The 27,140-nt window shown below is 43.5% G+C and overlaps 1 long non-coding RNA gene across 1 annotated transcript; it reads right to left on the bottom strand.

Moving 5' to 3' along the window:
* Positions 1-171: 171 nt before the first annotated feature.
* Positions 172-24,460, bottom strand: LOC145547210 (uncharacterized). Its single transcript, XR_014083641.1, has 12 exons — positions 24,335-24,460; positions 22,777-23,305; positions 19,004-19,176; positions 18,231-18,568; positions 12,984-13,139; positions 11,459-11,617; positions 9,298-9,521; positions 8,231-8,394; positions 7,914-8,146; positions 4,041-4,247; positions 1,142-1,198; positions 172-631 (listed from the first exon to the last, which is right to left on the bottom strand). It is a non-coding gene; the product is annotated as an uncharacterized LOC145547210 (long non-coding RNA).
* Between the last annotated feature and the right edge of the window lie 2,680 nt (positions 24,461-27,140).

Raw genomic sequence — 27,140 nt, 5'->3', positions numbered from 1 at the left:
GGCTAAGTCTCTTTTCAGAAAAAGAGAGATGAGGGTAGGGAGAACATGCTAGGAAACAAAAGGTGAGAGGCCCCTCTGTCCTCAGGTATCCTGCTTCTGTCCTTCACTTCATTGAAGGGGTTGAAGGATAATCCAAAATAATAATAATAATAAATCAGCAAATGAGATAGATGCTTTTTAAAAAATATTATTTATTTTTTGCAGTGCTGGGTCTTCATTGCTACATGCGCTTTCTCTAGTTGCAACAAGTCGGGGCTACTCTCTACTTGCAACGCGCAGGCTTCTCATTGCTGTGGCTTCTCTTATTGCAGAGCACTGGCTCTAGACTTGCTGCAGAGCACTGGCTCTAGGCTTCAGTAGTTACAGCACATGGGCTCAGAATTTGTGGCTCCCAGGCTAGTTGCTCCAAGGCATGTGGGATCTTCCTGGGTCAGGCATCAAACCTGTGTCTCCTGCACTGGCAGGCACATTCTTTACCACTGAGCCACCAGGGAAGCCCCAAGATAGATGCTTTTTGCCTGGAACCCATAGCCAAGAAAGCTCAGCCCTTATGTCATCAGTATAGAAGTTGGTTTTCTTCATGGGATTTTGCTTTAGCAGCTCTTCAATATGGCTAGGGATGTACCTAAAACTAAACACAATACCCCAAAGATGAGATCTTGTCCAACCCTGAGAGCTGTGGTTACTTCCCACCAATCACGCAGTGTTTCTTTTAATGCAAACTAAGTTTTAGGGCTATTTTAAAGTATCTAAGCTTGTGATAAATTAAGGTCTTTATCTTTTATCTTAAGACATAATACCATTCTGAGTCTCTCATTGCACTTGTGCAATTGATTTAAAAAAAAATAAATAAATATGAGATTTTACATTTATTTCCATTAAATACATTTTGAAGCTTCCAGCCCATGGAGGCCATGTTGATACTCTTGTGGCCTCTGAGGCCCAGGAATCAGAACAAAAGCTGGAAAGTAATATGGGGAAAACAAGTCTAGTGGCCAAGTGACCACTGGCCCACTCTGGACTACTTCTGTGACAAAAATCTTTGGACTTTGGTTTATATTATATATCTACATTATTATGCATACACAGTAATTACTGTATATTAGGGCTTCCCAAGTGGCACTATTGGTAAAGAACCTACCTGCCAATGTAGGAGACTTAAGAGACATGGGTTCAATCTCTGCGTTGGGAAGATCTCCTGGAATAGGAAATGGCAACCCATTCCAGTATTCTTGCCTGGAATATTCCATGGACAGAGGAGCCTGGCCCAGTGCAGTCCATAAGGTCACACAGAGTCAGACATGATTGAAGCGACTTAGCACTCATGCATGTTATAATATTCTACAGTTTGTATATAGTATTTTTCAGTTTTGACCAGATATAAATTCTTAAAACACACACACACACATAGTATATAAACAGGCTCTTGTTGCAAAAGATTCAATCAATATATAAGAATATGCAGAGAAATAGGAAAGCCCATGCTCCTACCGCTTCTCAGATGCAGCCGCGAGAACCATGTGTCTTCCATTTATGTACAGCATATGCTTGTACATATGCATGTATTTTTAATACAAATGAGATCATACTAAAATTACTGTTCAGTGATTTTTTTCAACGTAACAATTGTCTTGGCGACTTCAACAGAACATGTAGATCTACCTACCGCATGCTTTTAAACTACTGTGTAATATGACTGTAACATAATTTATTTAGCCATTTCTCTTCGATGACCATTTGTGTTCTTTCCAACTTATTTGAGGCTCCATTATGGTGACTTCACTTTTCTGTGCAATTCTCTATACATTCGCAAATGTTTTCCCAGTGGAGAATCTTGAACCGAAGGAGTATGCATTTTAAAGGGTCTTGCTACCCCTCCTTGTCTTCCAAAAAGACAGCCAGTTTGCATCTAGTACCTGGGGTTTTGTACCCAGCAGCATGTGCCAAAAAACTTTTCCTTCTATAAAGAATGATTGCTTTAATTTAGCTTTGCAAATGTAGAATGAAAACAAAACAAAAAGATTATTTGTCTTTCAGATCTGTTCTTTACTTTAAAGAACTGGCATCTCCTCTTCTTGATGGATGAGGGAAATCCCCAGATTAAAGCTGTTAAGACATTAGAGGGAAGCATTTCGGATTTCCATATCTCTGTGGAAGACATCACAGAAGCCAGGGTGGGAGAGTGACCTCAGCGTGCCTCGATGTCCCCTCCAAGATGATGACAGTTCTTTACAGCCCCTGGGCACAGGCCCAAAAAGCCTTCTAGGCTTGTCTAATCCTCCAGAGTAGATTAAAAGCAATAAAGCCAGCACAACACATCATTAGAAGTTTGGCTTCTGGAGCCAGGCACTCTTGGTTGTGAGGCTCAGCTCTCTGACTTATAAGCAGTGACCTTGGCCATGGTAGTTAACTCTTCTTAGCCCAAGTATCCTCATTTGTACAAGAGGGATCATAATATCCCAACCACAGGGGGTCACTGTGATTATTAAATGAGATATTGTGAGGATACCAATTAGCACAGCTGATGGCAAAGAGTTCTCAATAAAAGCTAGCCGTTATTTATTATTGTTGCTACTAGTACTATGCCCTTATTCCTGTCCAATAAAATCAGAGTCACGCAAGGACTTGGACCTCACAGAGATAAACATAGCCTGCTTGGTTCAGTGTGACGCTTTGGGGTGACACACCCTCACCCAACCACCTGCAACCTCCTTGAAGCCTAAGGTGACAACAACCATGGCCTCCTTTTCTTTCTGAGGCAAAACATGGCGGTCAGTAGCCCCCGACTCCAGAGCCAGCCAGGGTCTGAGTCTGCCTCTACCAGTCATAACTGAGTGACTTTAGCTGCTGCAAATCGCTTTCTGGGTCCAGTTCACATTTGGGTAAAACAGAGACCATGCCAGTACCTACATCAGGACTAAACGAGCTAATACATGTACAGCTTTTGAAAGAACAGTGCCTGGTATCGGGGAGGGGCTCAGACGCATCAGTTATGATCATTACTCTGAGGGAAGCCATTTGCTGCTGCCTGAAAAGGCCAACCTCAGAGCCATCTGCTCTTGGCAGAAGGGCTCAGCATCAACAGCCAATTTGCGTTTTCCTCCAGCTCCCAGATGGAGCCATGCAGTACTTCCTCCTCAACTTGTTTCACCTCACCCAGATGGACACGCTCCACTTCAGGACCCTCAGAGCAGAGGCAGTTCTTTAGGCAGGAGGATGCCATGCTCCCAAAAGATCTCGGAGGAGGCCGTGCCGGGTGCCTTCCTCCAAGCCAGGCTCTGGGCCAGTCCCTCCCACAGAGCAGAGACTCTGGGACAGCACTTGGGCCATCGCTGCCAGGGAGAGTTAAGAAAACGACAGTCCACGCAGTGCAAACAGGAGAGGACCCAAGGGAGTGCTGTCATGGGCCCTCCGTGGTTGGCATGAATGAAGCCATGCTCCCTGGCTCCCCAGAAGAGACCACCTACATTCCTCCCAGTACAGGTCTAGGTGAAAGTGGACTGTGGCTCAGACCTGAAGCACCCAGAACGTCGAACAGCTGCACTGAAGAAGCTCAGGCCATCTGGGGAGCCCGGACCAGAAGGCTGGGCAAGGAGTCTCTCTGCCCTTCCTTGTTAACTGCCTGGGAGGAAACGCTCCCCTGGCCACAGTGGAAAGTCGAATTCAGTCGTCTGTACTGTGGTGGTGACTAATCTTCTTCTTTCCTTGAACTATTGTGCTGAGTCAGCCTGTGGCTTATTTGTTTTATAGGTTGGATTACAGAAGGAAGTCAGGACTTCTCAGATTCGGAGCCTTGGCAGCATGCACCATCACCTGTTTTCAGATGCAGCTGGTGCCTCTTACCAGGCTCCCAGCTCTGTCCGCGGTTACAGGGAGCATCTGATACACTCACCTGAGCTCCCAGGTCACCGGGTTACCTCATGGAATACCTGGGGCTCCGGGGTAAAATGGAAATCTCCATCCCATTTAAGAACACATGACGGGCTCTGAAACAGTGGGAATCCTTGTGCCCTTCACCTGCTGGGCTCTGGGTATCATACCTGCAGCTCCCGGAGGCAGCTCAGAGAGGTGAAAATCAGATTACAAGTGTCATTTCATTTAACACGGAATAACCACTCCAACAATTTTGAGTGCCACATTCAGAGCTCTGTGCCCAGTGAAACGGGAGGACGATCCTCCTCTCTGATGTTGTGGTCGTGAGGTCGGGCCAGGGCTCACTCTCCTCTAGTCTGTTAGAGTGCCGAACACTGCAAAGCAAATTGGGACAGAGAGAGTTAATTTTCCCTCCAAGTGCCGGGCACTGTATTCAGTGCTTGACAACTTCATTTGCTTCTCCCAATCATCCTAAATGTATAGCCATCATTAGCCTGCTTTACATATAAGAGGATTAAGGTTCACACACGATGAACTATTTGCCAAAAGTCTTACAGGTTGCAAGTCATTTTTTAATTTTTTATTTTATATCGGAGTATAGCCGGTTAACAATGCTGTGATAGTTTCAGGTGAGCAGCAAAGGGACTCAACCATACATATACATGTATCCATTCTCCCCCAAACTACCCTCCCATCCAGGCTGCCACATACCATTGAGCAGAGTTCCCTGCGCTATACAGTAAGTCCTTGTTAGTTATCCACTTTAAATACAGCAGTGTGTACCTGTCCGTCCGAAACTCCCTAAGTATTCCTTCCCCCTATTCTTCCTCTCTTGTAACCCTAAATTCATTCTCTAAGTCAATGAGTCTGTTTTGTAAATAAGTTCATTTGTATCTTTTTTTTTTTTTAGATTCCACATATAAGGGATATCATATGATATTTCTCTTTCTCTGTCTCACTCACTCAGTATGACAATCTCTAGGAGTCAAGATCTATACTCAGGTCTACAGGCTCCAAAGCCCATCCAGACCACAGCGGTCAACACTCGTTAACTGATTGCCAATGTCATGAACTGTACAGCAGCCCCTCCCTTCTGACTCTACACTGTGTGTATACACTTCCCTGGCACCCACATGCCTGTTAATGACCTGGGTGATCCCAAGCCTCTCCCCACTCCCCCAGGAGAGTTGACTTCCTCCAGGAGGCCAGGACTCCAACCGGAAAAGCCATCTTGGTCCCCGTGGGAGATGCAGTTCAGATCTGCTCTCTCCTCTCCTAGTGGGGAAAATTGCTACCTGTCCTGCACAGTTCAGTCTCTGTAATTTACAATCCAGTCTTGGGAGGGTTTTGAAAAATTTTCCGTTAAAACAGTGGCTGGAATGCAGCCTCCACATGGGCTTCATGACTAGATCTGCTACATTCAAATGCATTATATTGAACTTACTATAAAATTCACACTATTCCAGACTCCCAGAAATGACAGTTTTATTTAGAAGCAAGTGAGCAAACTGATGACTTCATTGGTCCCAATGCCAAAATCTTAGCTCAGTGTTTCTCAAATGTTTCGTGTTCAGGACCTCTTTCTACTCTTAAAAAATGTTACAGAAACCAAAGAGCTATTGCTTCATCTAAGTTTATCTAAATTCCATGGACAGTGAAGCCTGGTGGGCTATAGTCCATGGGGTTGCAAAGAGTCGGACATGTCTGAGCATCTGAGCATGCATGCACACATTTACAACTTTAGAAATGAAATTTATTCATTAAAAAATAATTAACCTAAAACATGTTTACAGAAATAGCATATTAGGAAATATCTCTGTTTTCCAAAACAAAAAATATTTAGTAGGAGTGGCATTGTTTTACATATTTTACAAGTCCCTTTAATTTCTGATTTAATAGAAGACAGATGAATACTCATATCTAATGCTGTAACCAATCTGTAGTGATATTGAATGTCAGGTAGCCCCTGAAAGACCCCTGGTGATCTTGCGAGAGAAGAATGGGGAGAAGGGCAAAGACTACCTTATGACCATAGTTTTAACCTTGTGGATTTCTTGAAAGCATCGCAGGGACCACCTACCCTCCCAAGAAGTCCTCTGGCCACACTTTGAGAATCACTGTCTCAGTTCAAATGTATGATTTTTCTTGTGAGAAAAATCCATCCAGAAGTATTAATATCTAAAGAACTATGGTCTTGATGTAGGAATTTGGTGGCAGTGAGGGTAAATTTCAGAGGCAAACACGCCTCAGTGACTGATTTTCAGAGGAAAGCCCCAGAGACACATGTGGGCACTTCTAAACAGCTGGGCTATCACAGAGGTACCACCCCCAGACGATGGGTCTAGTGGGGATGGTGCACCTTAACCCTCAAGCAGGGCCAGAAGAAAGAGGCAGAGTGGTACCCACATCTCTGCTGCCAGGAGCCCAGGTGACATCTGAGTCAGCGACCGGGAGAGCGTGGCTCAGAGGAAGGGCATGGGGAGCTCCTGCTCAGGTGTGGGGCCAGAAGGGCATCTGAGCCACATCCTGAGATCACAGCAGCTCTTTCATTAGCAGCTCTGCCAGTAATAACAATGGTAATAGTAATAATGTACTACTAACAATGGAAGAACTACCGTTTATTGAGCACTCTGAGCCAGGCGGAGTGCCAAGCACTTGACATGAATCATTTTATTAATCCTTCACAACCAACCCTCTAAGGTAACTATTAACCATAATCCCTTTCCTACAGACAAATAAAGCAAGACAGGAGGAGTTGGCATTATCAGCCAAGGCCACGCAGCTCCTGTGGTAGCTGAGCTGAAATGTGAATTCCGGTCGACCAGATCCCAGAGGTGCCCTGCAACCTCCCAGCCAGGCCAGGTAAGCAAAACCCTAAGAGCAAGAGACATGAACATCGCTAGTTCCTATCAGATGAAGCACAGGGACAGAGTGGACAACTTCTCCCACTCCAACCAGCCTTTTGGAGGCTTCAGAGCTGAATTGTAGGGATTTCCTGGTGGTCTAGTAGTTAAGACTTTACCTTCCAATTCAGGGGTTCGTGCCTCTCAGTCAAAAACAACAACAACAACAAAAACATAGAACAGAATCAATGTTATAACAAATTCAATAAAGACGTGGAAAATGGCCCACATTTAAAATAAATTTTTTTTTCTTTTTAAAAAAGCTGAATTGTAATGGGGTCCTCAAGAGTGAAGGAGGTGGGGTGCTGAGGTGACAGCTTTTGGTGCATGGGTCCTTCCCTTAGTTACACGGCCCCTCCTCTGCCCCTCCCCACACAACTCTGGCCTTCCAAGGGTCCTGCCACTGTTGACACCAGCCAGGAAGCGTAGGCATTGGCTCATCCACCTCTACTCCCCTCCCTGAAATCTACAAGATCTACCCCCTTTCAAAGCTCTGACATGGGGTCCTTCAGACTCCTGCTCCCAGCAGACCAGCTGGCACAAAGCCACCTCCACATCCCGCCCCTTCTGAGCTCAGCTGCCCAGAGGTGTGAATTTCCCATAAGCAAGCTCAACCCTCCACCCCCATTCCCTGAAAAACAGAGATCGTGTGAGAATTCTCTTCCAAGGCATCAGGCCTTCTCCCTAGCCAGAGGCTCCAAGGAGTTCAGCTTTGCACAAGCTTTTAATTTGCGTGCAGACAAGCACAAAAGACCCAGCCGGATATACCTGTTATTTCCCAATGACCTGAGAACCCGAAGTTTATGTTAAGCCCTGGGTTAGGGCTCGGCTTGCACGCAAGGCTCCAGGACTCCTGCAGGCAATTGAGAGGTGGTGGTGGAGAGGACAGAGGAACAACTCTGAAGTGACAGCACATAATTTAATTCCCCCTAAGCTTTCCAAGCATGCAGACTGTTCCTTTTTGTCAGCGTATAACCTAAGTGATTTGTTCTACTCGGGCAAGAAATGTCTAATTTAAACCATATTGCAGCTAAGCCCTCAGTGGAGAAAGAGAGCTCCCTGCAGCTTGGCTTGTAAGTGGTGGGGCCGGATGGCAGCTGAGGCAAAGCAGACTCCTGCAGCCCCTGTGTTTCTTACCCAGGTCACTATTGGAGAAACATGCATTCTTGGGCTTTAATCACCACACTCACTCTTCTGTCTCGTGCTTCACCCCTCGTGAATGGGTTTAATTTTAGTAAGAATGTTTACAGGAGAGTGTTGGCTTGATGTCTCTGATGTCCTCGGTCTGAGTTCCCTCTGAGCCACCACTGGCTCTGGGACTTCAGGCAAACCTCTTAAACTCCAGCTGCTGTTTCACTGTTTTCTCTTCTCTGAAAAATAGCCAGGAGGGTGCAGGTTGACACATTTTAGTGGAAAGTGACCAGGTCTAGAAAGAAAGAGATCTGTGTTCCTACCCTGCTTTGCCCCTAATTAGCTGTGGATTTGAGACAAGGGACTTTTCTGTAGGCTTCTCAGGTGGTGCAGTGGTTAAAGAATCTGCCTGCCAATGCAGGAGACACAAGAGATGCAGGTTCGATCCCATGGAGTAGGAAATGTCAATCCACTCCAGTATTCTTGCCTGGAAAATAACATGGACAGAGAAGCCTGGTGGACAGCAGTCCATGCAAAGAGTCAGTCCATGCAACTGAGTATGCATGTACTTTTCTCTGGTCATCAATTTCCTCATCTGTTTTTAAAATAAGGGAGTTGGCAGAGATGGTCTTTAAAGTTCCTTCAGCTCTAAATGGCTATGTATGTCCTAAACCACTTCCAGCTTGACAAACTAATCACCATTGTTATTATAATTATTATTATTATCTGATTCCTTTCTATAATTCCAAAGATTTTACTAGCCAGGAAAATCTTTTTTTACTTTTTTTTTTATACTTTTATTTGCCTAACTTATATGGAGCTTACTTACTGCCCTCTCTCCCGACTATAGGATTTCATGTAGTGGCTCTGCGTCTGTCTCATTCTCCATTGAATTATTGAATTTCCCCCACAGCCAAGCCAGACTATTAAAAAGTGGTCTCTAAACACAAGCTCCATTTCAAGGCTGTTCTCTCAGCCAAAAACGCCCCCTTCCATTCGCTGCTGTGAAAATTCTCTTTCGTTTTCCTCCCCTCCCCATCACGGAATGAATTGTTTTCCACCCTGGGTCCCTTGAGCAATTTGCACTGTGATTGCATTGAGATTATTCTATCTGGTGTTATTTTTGGTTTCCTATCCAGCATATCTCTGCTCAGCTAGACCCTCAGGGCCTGGAAATCATTGGGGACTTGGTCACATGTATAGCCCAGCATCCCCACTGTCCTCTCCCTTCCCCCGGCACCTGGTATACATTCAGTGTTCATAGAGAAATTCAGTTGTTGAACCCTGTGGATTTCATCCTAATGGGATAAGAATGTTCCTTGGGTGAGAAGTTCACAGCCAGCCAGGGTTGAGCAGTGCAGATCCCCAACCGCTCCCCATGAAAGCTCACTTAGGCTGGTGGTGAGAGGGAGGCTGTGGACTGAGGGTGATGCTTGGAGGTCCCAGGAGAAAGCTGGATTTTGGGTGGTGTGCAAAGTTGGTCTAGTCTCACTTGGCAAAAGGGGCCACATACGCCCTTATCCTTCGCCAGGCTTAGAACCAGCCGAATGACCCTCCTGTCTGCGTATTTTGTAAATAGGACCCAACTCAGGTTGCTTGGGAGCTTTTCTGAAACTTTAAAAAACAAAAATTTCCATTTAGTTATATTTGCTTATAATCCTCCTTCTTCCAGTATATGGTAACTTCCTATTTTTTTAAATTTACTTTTCCCCCCAGTTTACTTACTTATTTAATTTTGTGGCTGTACTGCGCAGCATGTGGGATCTTAGTTCCCTGAGCAGGGCTCAATACCCATGCCCCGAAATTGGAAGCACAGAATCTTAACCACTGGACCACCAGGGAGGTCCCCATAACTTCCTTTGAACATTTCCACTTGCCCTACCATGGAATGCATCTAGGTCTTTGCTGCCTTTGGTGTAAAGTCTTGTTTGAAGACATCAAGTTCTGTGTGATTTGTCTTTTCTCACTAAACGTGAATTCTAATTTAAAACAAATTCCTTACTCTTTACGAGGTAGAGATTTTGCAGAAAACCAGATTCTCATTTTTAAATGAATGAGGATTCAAAAAGTTAGCCTAATGAAAAAAAGTTTAGGTTCAGAGACACACAGTGTGGTTGTTGTTAATTCGCTAAGTCATGTCTGACTCTTCTGCTCTTGGGATTTCCCAGACAAGAATACTGGAGTGGGTTGCCATTTCCTTCTCCAGGGGATCTTCCTGGATTAGGGATCAAATCTGCATCTCCTGCATTGGCAGGCAGATTCTTTATTGCTGAGCCACCAGAGAAGCCTTAAGCATAGTGGTAGAGAAATGGAAAAGTCATGTTGTTGGAAAGGTGATTTTAAATTCAACAGAGGTTTTACAATCAAAACAAACAGAGAAATTTTGTCATGAAGAGTGACATAACAAAGAAACAGGTTCTCAGATCCACCTTTGATTTTAGTGCTTCTGGGGAAGGTGGCATCAAGGGTTCTGCATATTTTGAGCAATTTCTTCAGAAAAGGATCAAGTTCATTGAAAAGGCTCACCATCTTGCTAAAAATATATAACTGTTGAAAGAACCAAAGGTCAAGATAACTATTCTCAGAGGTACCTTTTTCTTAAAATATGTGAATTATCTCACCAAAGATATTTGAAAAATCTGCGTGGTTGGTGCACACAGTCACGTTTAGTCAGCCCCAGCTCACTAAAAGCCAGAAGAAAAGGAGAGGTCATTTCTGGTGACCAAGAGGGCAGTAGGTTGGGAATTCACTGGAGGGTAGTTAGTGTCCTTTTTCTTTAACATTGGGATAAGCATGACCCATGCAAATTTACAAAACATTCTCACTGAGTGAGAAGAGAGAGAAGGCTGAGACAAGTTAAATAAACACTTGAGAAGCAAAGCAGATAAAACCTGTTTGCTGCCACAAGTGCCATGGGGGAGCATTCCTGAACTGGAGGGGAAATGAATGAAATCTCAGGTCTCAGAGGGAAGAGGTGGCTAAACGCTGACCTTTCCCCTCCCAGCCCAGTTGGAATGCTGGCTTAGAGAAAAAGGAAGGATTGAGGGGGTTTTACTTTTTAATAAAACATCTCAGAAATGACCATGAACAAGGCAAAGCTGATTCTCACAGATAAGCCAGGGACCGAGGAAGGTAGTGATGGTTAGAAGCTGGTGGGTGGTAGAGGAAAGTGTCTCCAGCATTTAGGTCAATAGATCAGAGCAGAGAAATGAAAATGCAGTAAGAACATCTTTGGGGGCAAGCCAGCCAGTCGTTTTCCTTTCTGAATTGAGAAGGGACATTTCGAGTCCAGGAAGGGTAGGGGTGAAGGAGAGGAAAGAGCCAGGAATGTGGGGAAGCTATATATCTGACCTCATAATCTCCCCCAAACAATGTCTTTTTTAAAAAACTTTTTATTTTATATTGGAGTATAACTGATTAACAATGTTGTGATAGTTTCAAGTGGACAGCAAAGGGACTCTGCCACATGTATACATGTATCCATTCTCCCCCAAACTCCCCCAGCAATTTCTATAATGATTGTGACACCAAGTACATAGGTACCCCTTCACCTCTGCTCTAAAGATGTCTGTTCATCAACACAAGGAGAAGTTGGTGGCAGAATTCCATGACTTGGCAAGGTGTTTGTGACACAGGGAGAAGCAGTGTCTTCCCTGAGTTCTGAGGGCCCTGGTGACACTTCTTTGGATTTAAAACTTTTCCTTGAAACTCTTGAGCATTGTGAAATGAGAGAAAATGTTTATCTTAGAGTCATAATAGCACCAACCACAACCTCAATGGCCAAAGGTTTAAATCCTCTGGAATAATTAGCCTAGAAGATGCAGGAGTCGAAACAGCTCTACAAAATCTGAAGGGAAGGGAAAGATGAAGCCAGAACGCCAGTAGAATGTGTGTGTATACATGAAAAATGTTCCTCACCTGTGGTTGTTTGGGGGGATGCAATCATCTATGCATGTGTATATGTGACATATTTTTGCATATTTAGTACAAATGTGTATTAAGCTGTGGTGGTGGTGATTTAGTCACTAAGTCATGTCCGACTCTTGCGACCCCATGGACTGCAGCCCGCCAGGCTCCTCTGTCCATGGGATTTTCCAGGCAAGAATACTGGAGTGGATTGCCATTTCCTTCTCCAGGGGATCTTCCCGACATAGGAATCGAATCCAGGTCTCCTGCATTGCAGGCAGATTCTTTACTGACTGAGCTATCTGTAAACAAATCCAGATCAGCTCCCATACCCAGCTTTTTTTATCCTAAAGGCATATTACATGGATATCCAAAAGTTCTGAAAGGAGGATCTTAAATACACAAAGCATTTCCCAACTGATCACCATGTGAATGATGTAAACAGTCACCTATAGTATTGAGTTGCCATATATCCTTTTCCTGTGTAAGGAATTGTAAGTTAATTTGTGGCAGTGGTCTTAGATTTTGGACATTAGTAGCAGCAAATTATAGAAGAAAAGCAAGATGGTATGATTCATGACCTAGAAAGAGCAGCTTCTAGTTTCCACTTATCCTCTGTGTCACATGATATATTTCAGAAACTCACTTAAAATTGAGAAAATAAGCCATTCCTAACTGTGCTTAAGGAAATAGCTCATTTACGAATCTAAGAAGATTAGAGAATCTTTCGTGTGTTTGTTTAGAACCCAGGCCAAATTTTTTTTCCAGAGGCACAAACCTAATTTTCCCTTTTCCTTAAAAAAAAAAAAAAAAAAAACACCTCTCATAAAGTTAAAGTGTTTAAAAAAAAAAAGTGGGCTTCGCATGCAATAACCCATTCAAGGACTTTGATGATGGACTCACCTCTGTCATGAGTATGGAATTTTTGCATTTTTGAGATGGATCTTTTTTAAATGAATACACCATTGTATTTTTGGAGTTTCAATTGACTCAATTTAAAAAAAGATGATTTTCCAGCCGGTTGTTTGAATTCCCATAAAACTCAATTTCCACAGGTTAGCTCAAGAAAATTAAAAAAAAAAAATCTAAGTTCTAAGCATGTTACTTGAAACTCTTCAATGTTTTCCCAAAGAATTTATAGTGCATTCCCACCCTCAAACTGCCACTTACCCCATCTGGACCCTTCTAACCTTTCTTCATGCACTGCTCTTGCTCTGTGGTCCCCTTGCAGTGGCTCAAATGTCAGAGTTCTTTCTTGCCTCACAGTTTCAGGGCTTACTGTTCTTTTCTGCCTGGAAAGTTCCTCCTTGATCTTTGCATGGTTGGCTGCATCAGATATGTTGTTTCAAAGCACCATTCTTTGACCCTCCTCTCTAGAGCAGGGGCCCATCTGAGCTCCCTTGCTCTCAAGCCCATCACTGTCTCTCTGTTCTAACTGGCTTCCATTGCAATCTCCCTGGTTATATCTGTTTCTGCCACTGGATTTCAAGTTTCTTGGGAATAGAGACCTTGTCTATCTCATGCACCATTCTCTTCTGTCAGTGCCCGGCAAATAGTAGATGTTCAGTAAATACTTATTGAATTAGTGGATGAATGATAAGACATTGATCTGTATCTATTTTTCTTTCTGGGTTGTTGTGAAGGGAACCCATGAGAATGGAGTGAAGGCTGGAGGAAACGGGCTAAACAGAGAGTTTTCCTTCATTTTATTATTTTTGATTTGTTTGTATTTCAAGATGGGAGATGAGAAGATTTTTTTTATGCTTTTGAGAATGATCTGGGAGACAGAAAGAAAGAGATGATAACGAGGGTGTAGCAGAGGAAGAAAATATTGCAGGAGAGAAGTCCTTGAACCCTATATGCGAGACAGAATAAGAGACACAGATGCATGGAACAATTTTATGGACTCTGAGGGAGAAGGTGAGGGTGGGACGTTCTGGGAGAATGGCATTGAGACATGTGTATTGTCATATGTGAAACAGAGCACCATTCCATGTTCGATGCATGTGACAAGGGCTCAGGGCCGGGGCAATGGGATGATCCAGAAGGATGGGATGGGGAGGGAGGTGGGTGGGGGGTCCGGGAAGGGGAACACATGTAAACCCATGGCTGATTCATGTCAATGTATGGCAAAAACTATTACAATATTGTAAAGTAATTAGCCCCCAACTAAAATAAATAAATTTATAAAAAAAAAAAAAAAAAAAAAAGAAGTCCTTGAGTAGTTATGCTGATGTGGTTCAAGGAAAGTGTTAACCATTGCTAGACACATAAACCCTTTGCCACAGTGAAGGAGGAAGACAGAGAAAACAAGTTCCAGTATACAGTGCATGGTGTGTGGGTGTGTGTGCTTGTGTTGGTTTGGGGTGGACAGAGAAGCTTGTTGCCCTCAGGAATTCCCTGGCAGTCCAGTGGCTAGGACTCTGCACTTCTGTTGCTATGGGCCTGAGTTCAATATCTGGATCCCTGATTGGGGAACGAAGATCCTTCAAGCTGCACAGGGTGGCTCAAAAAAAGGAGGGGGAAGTGTTGCACTATTGTGTGTTAGTTGCTCAGTCATGTCTGACACTTGTGATCTCATGGACTGTAGCCTGCCCAGCTCCTCTGTCCATGGAATTCTCCAGCCAAGAATACTGGAGTGGGTAGCCATTCCCTTCTCCAGGGCATCTTCCCAACCCAGGGATCGAACCGAGGTCTCCCGCATTGCAGGCAGATTCTTTACTATCTGAGCCACCAGGAAAGCCCATTGCCCTAGATAGCTTCTAATTTTTTAGGTATGAAACTGGACATACCTAAAACAGGACAACAGGACAACAGCTGGGCATGTGAGAGAGGAAAGGGATGTGGAAGGGTTAAGGAGACACGAGATTTTAAAAAATTATCTTAAAAAAGCAGAAAAGCAAACTATGTAGGAATGTGTAGAAGGATTGTAGTGCTGCTTGTCCATTTGAGTTTGATCATCATGAGTTTGAACTGAGACAGCTGGATTTGGGGATTTTCTCAATACTTGAAGTGGGAATGTAAATTGTTACCACTTTTCTGGAGGGCAGTGTCCTTTGATCGAGCCATTCTACGAATTCATCCTAAAGATAGCTGGACATCTTTGGAGAAGAAGTATATACAAAGATGTTCAACAAAAAGTTTATAATTGATAGCAAATAACTGGAAAATATCTTAATGTTCAGCAATAAGAGGTTGGGTAAATAGAAATATCTGTACAATGGGATATTTTGCAGCCATTAAAGACTGTATGTCTATATTCAATGATATGGGGAGATAACCATGATGAGTTATTGAGTGAAGAAAATGCAGTTTTCAGTTCAGTTCTGTTCAGTTGCTCAGTCATGTCTGACTCTGTGACCCCATGTACCGCAGCACACCAGGCTTCCCTGTCCATCACCAACTCCCGGAGCCTAGTCAAACTCCTGTCCAATGCATTGGTGATGCCATCCAACCATCTCATCCTCCGTCATCCCCTTCTCCTCCTGCCTTCAATCTTTCCCAGCATCAGGGTCTTTTCCAGTGAGGCCGTTCTTCACATCAGGTGGCCAAAGTACTGGAGTTTCAGCTTCAACATCAGTCCTTCCAATGAATATTTAAGACTGATTTCCTTTAGGATGGACTAGTTGGATTTCCTTGCAGTCCAAGGGACTCTCAAGAGTCTTCTCCAACACCACAATTCAAAAGCATCAATTCTTTGGCACTCAGCTTTCTTCACCGTCCAACTCTCACATCCATACATGACTACTAGAAAAACCATAGCTTCAACCATACGGACCTTTGTTGCTAAAATAATGTCTCTGCTTTTTAATATGCTATCTAGGTTGGTCATAGCTTTTCTTCCAAGGAGCAAGCGTCTTTTAATTTCATGGCTGTGGTCACCATCTGCAGTGATTTTGGAGCCAAAAAAAAATAAAGTCTGCCACTGTTTCCATTGTTTCCCCATCTATTTGCCATGAAGTGATGGGACCAGATGCCATGGTCTTAATTTTCTGAATGTTGAGCTTTAAGCCAACTTTTTCACTCTCCTCTTTCACTTTCATCAAGAGGCTCTTTAGTTCCTCTTCACTTTCTGCCATAAGGGTGGTGTAATCTCCATATCTGAGGTTATTTATATTTCTCCTGGCAATCTTGATTCCACTTTGTGCTTCTTCTAGTCTGGCATTTCACATAATGTTATCTGCATATTAGTTAAATAAGCAGGGTGATAATATACAGTCTTAACGTACTGCTTTCCTAATTTGGGACCAGTCTGTTGTTCCATGTCCAGTTCTAACTGTTGCTTCCTGACCTGCATACAGATTTCTCAGGAGGCCGGTCAGGTGGTCTGGTATTCCCATCTCTTGAAGAATTTTACACAGTTTGTGGTGATCCACACAGTCAAAGGCTTTGGCATAGTCAATAAAGCAGTACAAAAATAAAATCCCGTTTGTTGAACTCAAATGCAGCTGATCCTATAGGGTATCCTGGAGCTGGAATGGTCCTTTAATATTGTTCAGAATCAAAGCAAGGGCCCGGGAAGGGAATGAAATCTTGGGTGAGGCAGATCGAACCCACAGAGGACAATTCCCACTGAGGGACTCAGTTGTGGCCATCAGTGGCCTGCACTCCCCACAGCCAGGGGAATGAGTTCCTCTATCCTGCAGGTACATCTGAGTAACAGACCACAGCATCCACTACAGGCCTGCAGTTCCTGGTCTGTGGTTACCAAGATCACCAGAATACCTGTTCACTGTTGTCTTCAGGCTGTGAGAAGCTGTGGTAAAGGATATGAAATTGCTTTTAAGCCATAAAGCACCATCAACTGTGATGTGTTGTTGGTCATTATTATCTGTTATGGGTTCCCATCCTGCTTTTCCTCACTTTCCCTAGGCTTACACAGTCTCATTTTCTCTTTCTTATGTTTATTGACCAGAGGAAAAAATAAGAAGAAAAAACAGGGAAATATTCTGAAAAAGAAAAGGTCCTCTGGTTTTCTGTCCTGTATATGTACAATTCTCAGCAGGTCTTGTCAGGAGTTTGGGCCTCCCCTCATCCACCACCCCCGGCACCAGGGCTGAGGAGGCTGGACTGTCTGGGTCAGAAGAATGACCCCATGAAGGACTTGAGCCATCTCTTCCTCTCTTCCTCCCTTCCTCCCCCGTGAGACATGGGCCCACAGATTATCTGGGGAATTAGACCGGGGAAGAAAAGAAAAGCCACCTCAGGCAACTGCATTTCCTAATAGCAAGGGGAAGTTGTGAGGAAAAATTGAAGCCCAAGGGAAATTCTGAGACATGGTTAACAGAGACCACAAACACCTTCTTGTGGAGAATCAGTGGAGGGAAAACAAAGAAAACTGAGAATATCTTTTTAACTCTTCTAAGATTTATCCCCCCTATGCAGCTAATCAACATCTCTAGAGAATGTGTGTGGTCACAGAGTTGAAGGGTTGAGCAAATTGCCTCCCTGCCCCCAGATGGTTTTAAATGGTAGCAGAAAAGTGGAGGGCTCACTGCCCCCACAGCCTCCCCACCCCCACCCCCACAGCCAAGCTTTTTCTGTCACTAGTTCTGGAACAGTGAAGGTGGCTTTTCAGGCCCAGGCTGACACCAAGAAGGAGACATTTGTAGTTTTCCTAAAGGGTGAAGCAACCCCATCTTCCCCCGCCTCCCCATTATGGTTCTGAACCACTCAGAAATGCTAAAACAACACACATGGGGGTTCCTGGCAAATAATAGACTACAAATGAGCAGAGAGAGAGAGAAAACAAATCCAGTTACAAGAAAGGAGAAAATGGCCACTCCTCCCAGAAACACTCACAAGCAAGATAGCACACAGGCAGCCCTGCACTGAGCCCCTCAGTGCTCAGTAACATACTGGTGTCTTGGGATTTGGGGGGTAGTAGGGCGCAAGTCAAGATCTAATCAGTTCTACTTATATCTTGAGCCAAAGTTATGAGTAAGTGCATTTACCCTGAATGTCTGACTGGGTCCACGCAGACAGGGAACACTAGACCAGCCCTGAAAATCATGGGGATGTGGGGGCCCATTCACAATACATCCTTAACTTAAAATAGCCCACAGTACATTGTTAACATCAAGAAAACAGCACATTAAGTAGGATCCCAATTATGAAAAACTTATGAAAAAGTTCAATTTGCTTTTCAATTATGAGAAAGCATAAAGAACTTTCAATCTGCCAAGACCAGAGTGCCAGATATAAAATACTAAATGTTTCTCTCTGTGATGGGATTATTTTTTTCTTTATGCTTTTCTGTGTCTTCTGTTTTCTTTCCTTACTCTGATCAAATGTTTCTACTGTAATTTGAGAAATACAAAGCAAGAATAGTTTGGTGAGATGAGCTGGTTTCATGATTGTGAGCACCTGTTCACAAATGTACATGCACACACATACACAGTATGAATGAATACTTACATGTGTTTCGAAGCTCTAGGCTCCTCCTTCTATTTCAACCAGGATTCCTTTTGTCACTGGTGAGTTCTCAAACCCAGTGTAACTTCAGTCCACATTTCTGGGGAGACAGTCCCCTAGTAGTGCTACCAAAGTAGCTAGTACCTTCCACCAAGGTTTCTGGAAAGTGGCCCGTCCCAGGTCCTCTCTCTCGAATAAGGCTACCAGGGACCCTTCCTTTGGTCTCCACCATCACTCTCGGAATGCGGAGAAAGGAGTGAAGGGAAGGAGCAGGATGGTTTGCTGACCTACAGCTCTTCTCAAATGCCCTTTGGCAGAAGGTTCACAGGTGGTGTGACATTCTGCAGCATTGAGAGAGAACACCTCCAGTGAGCTTGACCCAGCCCCTGATGAGCTCCAGGGAGGGACAGGAGAGAGGAGAGGCCTGCCAGCCAAGTTCCCTCTGGCTGTTAGCTAAGGGTAGAAACAGGGACTAACTGCCTGATTCTGCAGACTTAGGGTTCATCCTCACTTTCAGAGACCTGGATTTCTTCTGACATTAACTGCTTCCTTTCCTCAAAGGTTCCTGCCAGCCCTTTTGTCTCAACATCTTAAAAGGCTTAAATGGAACAATGCACCAGGCCAGGGCTTGTATGTTTACATTCTCCTGTGCCCATTCCCTCTGTGTCCTGGTGGCACTACTCCTATTCTATTGTTATTCTCTTTGTTACAGCCCATAAATTCTGAGCTGCCAGGGCATTGTCTTTGGGGGCTTAACTCTAAGCTTCACCACATACCTGTAAATGATTAATAAGCAGTGTTTGGTTAATAAATAACATGCAGGTCTGATATTAATAACAGACTTCTTCAAGCACGACACAGCTGGTGATAATTTAGTGACACAGGGTCACCTTAGTTTTTTGGAGCATTAGCTTGGAGGAGAGGCTGAATGCTGCCAGATGTCACCAAGCTGAAAAAAAAAATAAACATATCTGGGTCCTGAGAGAGAACCCTGGAGGATTTGCACACATGCGCACGTGTGCACCACCCCCCACACACACACACATGGAAGGAGATTCCTGCTCTTTTCAATGTCATATCTATTGTTGCCTCCCAAGATCCTGTGGGCCCATCTCATGCATTATGACTCTTCCCATCCCTAGAGCGAGCACATTTTCTGAGCTAAAAATCAGTGTTCATTGGTTGGGCGTGAGTCAGAAATTCAGAATGGTTTGGAAAAGTTGGGGAAAACAGGTTTCTCAATAGTGAAGCATCCAGCAGCCTTCCTTATTGGCCATAATTGTTCAGTGTTATTGAAAAACTTACTCAATGCTAAGTGCTTCCAGAGCCTGGAGTTACAGAGAAGAAGACTGTCCTTCTGAAGCTTTGCTCCTTTATGAAGACACTCTGGATGGGATCTCTATTCTGGCTTATACAAGTTCCAAGCAGATGTTTGACCTTGCTTGGCTATTGTCACAGCTGATGCCCACCCTTCCTCCATTCAATCCCTCCCCAACACAGACATCACTTCTTATTTCTTCTTTTTTAATCTTTTTTTAAAAGTATTTATTTATTTATTTACTTTTGGCTGTGCTGGGTCTTCGTTGCTGTGAGCAGACTTTCTCTAGTTGCAGCGAGTGGGGTCTACTCTCTAGTTGTGGTGCATGGGTTTCTCACTGTGGTGGCTTCTATTGTTGCAGAGCACAGCCTCTAGATTGCAGGCTTCAGTAGTTGTGGTGCACAGGTTTAGTTGCCCCGAGGCATGTGGAATTTTCCCAGACCGGGGATCAAACCCATGTCCTCTACATTGGCAGGCAGATTTTTAACCACTGGACCACCAGAGAAGTCCCTTTTTATTTCTTTCTCCTTATCTCAGTAGAGACTGGCGGTCTTGCTCTGAGTTCCTTCTGCCAGAGAAGGATGCCCTTTGCTTACTTTCTCCAGACCCTACGCTTGAGTTCAGCCCAATGGGAAACCTCTCCTGGCTTCAGTGTTCACAGAGGACCTTCCTCAAGTCAGGCCAACCTCCCACTTCCATCCGTCAAACCAGCTCTTCCCTCACTCATGGATCAGCTGCTTCTCAGGAGCTTCTTCTTCATCTTCTAATTGTTCCCAGCATGACAGTGACTTTGTAACCATCTTTCAGGTTTTTCTTGTCATGACCTCCTTGTCATAATTGAAGATCCAAAAAAGCTTTCTGTATTAATATGCAGAAAGAGGAATTCCTGTCTTCAGCAAAAGAGCAAGAGGTAGAGAGACATGTATCTAGTCCACTTTGCCCACAAATGCTGACCTCACAAACAACAGGGGCTAGAACAGTTGGGGTAAGGTTCTAGCCCAGAACCACTACCTCGTAGGAGGTCCACAGTTTGTCTATTTGCAATTCAAAGCGCCTGCAGGATGATGGAACCGTTAATTACTTTCCTCTTTTGAAGACAAGAGACTCTTCTTTAGCAAGAGCAGAGAACTCACAAATTACTGCCCTAATTCCCCTTCCTACCCATGTGGAATCTCATCCAGCATCTCAAAGAGATACTCTTTGCTGCCGGGGAGCAGCCACTGCCAGGAAAACATGCCTGGTGCCTTCCCTTTTCTCTATTACCTCCTTCCTAGATCAATATCCCTCTTCCTTCTCTTAGGGAAGACTATGATGTTTGATGGGCATGTTGTCAGGCATCTGAGCTTCTAATTATAGCTCTTTCATTATCAATCTGTGAGTTGGGGAACAGAACTGTAGCCAGTAAGAGATGACAGATTTCATTGTGTAATTTAGTTCTTCATATCAGTGTGTCATTCTGACTCCTTTCAATTTAACCATATGTTGTGCCAGAAATTATCATTTAACCATTTGAAGGACTATGGCTAAAAGCATGATAAAATTGTTTTCCCTTTAGCCTGAACATTCAATTTTTGGTAAACTTCCTAGCACCATTTCCCTGGAGACCTGCCAAAAGAAAGTAAAAAAATGGCCCTGACAGGTAAACTGTATCTGGAGTGGGACAATGTAAGTACCAGGTTGGAAGCTCTATTCCTGGGTTTCCCTAAGGACAGTGACTTTTATCACTGGCATGACACTCGGGACCATAGAAGCTATGCCCATGGGGTTCTTCCAAAAGATATTAAGCGCTATGGAGCACAAGTCTTTCAATTCAGAGTGGCTTCCATACCCTCCTGATGTGAGTCTCACTGCTTTACATCTGAGTCTCACCTGGGGCCCAGAATAGCTTGCGGATATAGTGGGATGGTTTTGTGGTCAGCTGCTAGATGCTGCAGGAGAGGAATGCTGGATGTGTCCAGCTGGCTCACTCTGCATCCTGGCCCAGGCTACCTTCTGAGTCAGATGGTGCCCCATGTGACATGGCAGTCTTGTGTGTCTGCGTGTTTAGTAGAGCCTCAGAATAAGACCTCCTGGTGGGCTCTGCAGGTGGAGTTTTGACTTGCAGTGAACAAGAGCATTTGCCTGTGAAGCTGTCTGCATGAGTCAACAGTCCAGTCATATGAATGAAGGGGGTCAAAAAGTACAAATTTCCAGTTATAAAATAAATAAGTCATGGGGATGTCATGTATAGTTTCAGTTTTGCAAGACACGAAGATTTCTGGAGATTGGTTGCACAACGATGCGAATGGACTTAAAACTCCTAAACACTTGGAAATGGTTAAGATGATAGATGTTATGTGTATTTTACCACAATTGAAGAAAAACTGACAGGTTCCTCTAAATGTCACACGTAAATCGTGCTTTCAATGGCTGGGCTAATGCTAATGTTTCTAGTTTTTACTATAAGTAGTATAGGAAGATTTCTGTGTCACTTTTCCACTTCTGTCTTCCAGTTGTGGTTAAACAATCATCTATATTTCACCTCTTATCATTTGACCAGTTGACAATGTCAGCCACAGGTCACCACAACTTCCCATATAAGTGGTGATTGTGCCTCTCACTAATGTGAAAATGCAGTCTAGGGGTCGACTGGGGAACGACCAGTTATACCTAGAAGAAGAAGGAAGACCCTCTCCCTGAGGCCTTCTGCTTCTTGGTAGAGCAGTGGAAAGGGAGGCAATCCTAGGTACCATCCTTTTCTTACCATTCTTCCAGTCAGTATGGTTTCAGAGACCTTTTTTCTATGAAAAGAAAGATCTCCCAATATTTACAATACTTGAGGTTAGAATAAATAATCTTTTTATGAGATAGAGCACTAATATCTTGCTAATAAAAGCTTCAACTCCTAATCCTTTGTTATTCTCTTAAAAAATATAACATCAACAGTGCAATTAAGGCTAAAAATTCTTGCATAAACTCATGTACCCACTTAGGGATGTAATAGAGCAGTTTGTGAGAGTCACTGAATGATTTTGTTTTTGGTAAATCACGGGGTCAGAGAACACTAAAACCTAAACAGCTTTAGAGACCAGCTGGTTTAGAGACCAGTGCTTCTCAACCATTATAGGGTCACAGACCTCTTTGACACTCTGACAAAAATTAGAGGATTGTGATCCTATGTTATTTTACACAAAACTTTGACTTACAATTTACAAGAGTTCTTGTAATTTTCAAGAGTTGCAAGAAACTTACAATTTTCAAGAGTTCATGGATGCCCAATCTCCACCCTTAACTTTTCTTCATACATTGAGAATTCCTTCTCTAGTCCCACCCTGTAATTTGGAAATGAAGTTTCTGAGAAACACCACATATGAAGAAGGAGTCTAGCTGAGCTGAATGCTGGAGAGAGATGAAATCCCATGCAGCTTGATACTGTGTCAGAACCAGCCCTGGTAAAACCCATGCCCGGACTGCACATGTTCTCTATGGAGGATCAGGCTGAGTAAGACAGTAACAGCCGCCCGTTGGAGCTCCAGCTCTGTTGGAGGAACCGAGTCAAGAATGAGCAGCCATGAGACACAAGACTGAGGAGGAAGAACACGAGGAGTTGGCCATCCAGGGACAGTCAGAAGAGCGTGGACGTGACTCGTGGACTGAACAGAGATGATGTTGGGGGCAGTTGGGTGGTAGCATGGACTGTGACCCAGGAGTACAGAGAAATAATAGTCAAAGCAGCAGATGGGCACCGATAGGTGTAGACCAAGAACGAGGCATTGTAGAGCTGCAGAAAGAAGTCTGGATTATTTGTGAGATCCCTCCCCGGGAACTTCTAGAAAACATCACTAGTAAGGGACTAAAAGAAGACTGAACTTCCAGTGTGGTGGAGAGGGGCATTGCTCTTTGGGTTCTTACTACCAATGGGATGGTTTGATTTGGCAGGACACAAAGGTTGTGAAGAATCAATTATGGTCCGTTTTTGCTTAAATTTCCCACTGAAACGTGGCAGGAGTCAAACAGACACTCCAGTTAAGACTCTCGCAGCTACTGCCCGGGAAGCACCCATGGACTTTATAACAGATCGTTATAAATCTGCCTAAACCTCAGTTTTCTCATCTACAAAATGGGATCACGGGATCAGGACCTATTGAGCACTATGTTTCAATGCAAAAAAAAATCTGACTATCTAACCAATCAGAAAGCCAGAGTTGGGCTGTTTCAGCTCAGCAGATTTAAATGAGTCATTTCTGAATTGCTGGCCTAGCCACTATCCTCTTCAGTCACATATTCCCTTGAGATATAATTATTTTGGAAAGTTGGGAAAGGGAGGATACAAGAAGCTGGAAGGAAACCTATAAGAGATTATTAAAAAACATTTTCTATAATTAAGAAAGAAAATACAAAGACGACAATCAGGATTGGGGTTATAGTTCAAGTTGACTGATTACAAGAGTGCACACGACTGCAACTGGGTCTCAGTGGGTAGGGCAGGTGGTCTTCAAGACTGACCCATCAGGGGCTGCAGCCCCACTTCCCCATTATGCACAGAGTGGCCTCGTCTGTGTTCAGTTTAATTCTCAGGCTAGGGCAGGGGCGTCATATGCTTATTGCAGCAACGTGGTCAAGCCTGACATTTGCCCATGACTATGTCCAAGGAGAGAGACTGTCCCTTCCTCTGGCTCTCCTAAGGATGGGGAGTTTTCCAGAAGCCCCAGCAAACAATGGGGTGTAGGATCAAGTTCCCTGTCTTATAGACACGGTAATTAAGCTTGAGGTCACACAATTGGGTTAGAGCTGGGAACAAAGACCTTACTCGTTAGAATCCAAAATTTCTCTATGTATGTTCCAGCCTTCTCAGGTGGTGCTAGTGGTAAAGAGCCTGCCTGCCAATGAGGAGACATGGGAGATGCTGGTTCAATCCCTGGGTCCGGAAGATCCCTGGAGGAGGGCATGGCAACCCACTTCTGTGTTCTTGCCTGGAGAAACCCATGGACAGAGGAGCCTGGCAGGCTACAGTCCATGAGGTCACAAAGAGTTACACGCTACTTAGCCTGCAAGCAAGTATGTGCCAAAAGGTTTAAATCTGGAGCTTATTCTTTTATCCAGACAGTCTTTTCTGGGGATTAAATGGGAAATTTATGAATGGGAAAAAAGGAATAAAGAGTTAGAGATAACAATATTTATCATGTGTGTTTGTGCGTGAAAAAAACAAACATTCCAAGAGCCCAATAATATACAGCTAGTTAGATCAATGTTGGTACCTAGGTACAATGGAATATCATGCAGCTATCACAGTTTTATTGTGGAAAAAAAAAAGCAGTGGCTCACAGTAATGTTCACAATATACTGTTACATTAAAAAGCAGGCTATCCCAGCACTCTAGAACCCATGATGGCAACTACTGAAGCCCATGCTTCTAGAGCCTATGCTCCTCACAACAAGAGAAGCATCATGACTAGAGAGTAGGCCCCGCGTGCTGTAACTAGAGAAAGCCTGAGCACAGCAACGAAGACCAATTGCAATCAAACATTTAAAAAATAAAATAATTAAGTAATTTAAAAAGCAGGCTAGAAAACTCTTGTAAAGGAAAATCAGATCTAGATAAATGCAGAGGTTTAGACACCCACATTTTCATCAGTGCTTATCTTTGCATAGTGGAGAAAGGATAATTTTCATTTCCTACTTTGTACTTATCTTTATTTGCTAAATTTATTTAGTGAGAATATATAACAAAGGATTTCTTTGGTGTGAACATTATAATCAGAAAAAAAAATATTTGTTAGTTTTAAAAATATTTTCATTTAATTGTCTTTCACCAGAGCACTGGTGGTCACTGTGGTCACTGTACCCATAGCCAATGAGTGAAGCACCATATGTGCATTGGGGCTTATGGGGGAGAACAAAAAGCTGCAGATCCTTCTTAACACAGCACTTAGGATATTAGTTATTTCTGAAGTTTGAAGTTCCTGGCACAGAGTCAGTGCCTAATAAATATTGGGCAAGTAAATAGCGATTAGGCCATGAAAAATGATTGGAAAATAGTAAACAGTGAAATTACCAATTTATGAATGCTCAGCACAATGCCTTCTACAAATTATTTTTGGTAGAGGACAGAATGAGTCTCATACACTCTGCTTTTTCTGGAATCATTCCTGGCTCTCCTGACCACCCAAGTCTTATGGAGCTCTCCCACATTTATCCCTGTTGTCACAGAGGAGAAGCACTTTCTCTTCTGTTGACCTTCCAGGCTCTGGTGAGTCTGTCTCCTGCACATACGGAAAGTACCCAAGAAACAGCATGGCCAAAAAATTCACATTTTCAGTCTCAAAGTAAAGCCCCAAAGGGAAAAAAAAAATAGCCCAAAGCCTGATGGATTTTAAGGACCAAAGTTATTCAGGTCAGAAGCTAAAATGTGGTGGCCCACTCCACATTCTTTAAATAGGTGAAGGTTGGAGGCTGCCAGGTCCTGAGCAAGCATCATTACAGAAAAGCCATCCAGGGTAGCCCACTGTCTACTTTGCTTTAAAGACAACAGCCCCTCATAATTAGAAACAGCTTTAGTCACATGCCAGATGGGCCGTCCTTCTCTTCCAATTATTTTCAGAAACATCATAAAGAACCATAAGTGACAGTGTGAAACGTCCTCTCTTTAAAAAAAAAAAAGTTGTCCAACCTTATGAGTTCAGTCTGATATGAAGATTACAATCTGTTTATTCCTAAGGGTTGGTTTTTCTTTTTTTGGCAGGATAAGAATCTTTTTGACTTGAACTTTTATTAATATCGCCAGAAATACCAAAACCACATATCTGGTTTAATCACAAAGAACAGACAGTCTTACAAAAATTTGACCCAAATATCATCTTATATCACATACACAAGCATGTGCATGCATGTACGTACACAAACACATATTACATTGCATATCCTGAGAACTTCCTAAGAATAATATGAACAATCAGAAGTTCTGGGAAGCACAAGGTCCATATGATGAAGTAATAGTTCTGAACTCTGTACTGGTCAGACCCCCGGGGAATACAAAGTCAAGTTCTAGAAACCATATTTGGAAAGGAAGGCTTCCCCAGTAGCTCAGCAGTAAAGAATCTGCCTGCAATGCAGGAGATGCAGACAGGAGACGCAAGTTCAATCCCTTGGTTGGGAAGATCCCCTGGAGGAAGGAAGTGGCAACCCACTCCAGTGTTCTTGCCTGGAAACCCCCAATCCATGGGATTGCAAAAGAATCCAGACACGACTGGGTGACTAACAGCAACGATAACTGACAAATTAAAGAAACTCTAAAGAGTGAGATTAGCATGACTAGCATAGTCTTTAGGCTTCTTTAGAGCAAAGTCTGGTTCATACCCTCTCTTCTACCCACTGTCCCTTGGCATAGTGTCTTATACAGAGAACATGCTCAAAAATATGTGCTGAATGAATGAAAGAGTAAATGAAGCCATACTTTACGCTTAATTTTTGAAGAAGGTACATATGTTTAGCCTGGATATTAAAAGCCATAAAGACTTGACGGCTCATTTCAAATATCTGAAGTGTTCTCATAGAGAAGGGGGCAGAGATTTATTCTCTCTTGTTCTTTGGACCAGAACTAGAGTGACTTTGTGAAA

The sequence above is a fragment of the Giraffa tippelskirchi genome, chromosome 4 (assembly GCF_054371585.1).
Source record: "Giraffa tippelskirchi isolate mGirTip1 chromosome 4, T2T-mGirTip1v1.2.pri, whole genome shotgun sequence".
NCBI classification, from domain to species: Eukaryota; Metazoa; Chordata; class Mammalia; order Artiodactyla; family Giraffidae; genus Giraffa; species Giraffa tippelskirchi.
This window is presented reverse-complemented; position numbering and strand designations above follow the sequence as displayed.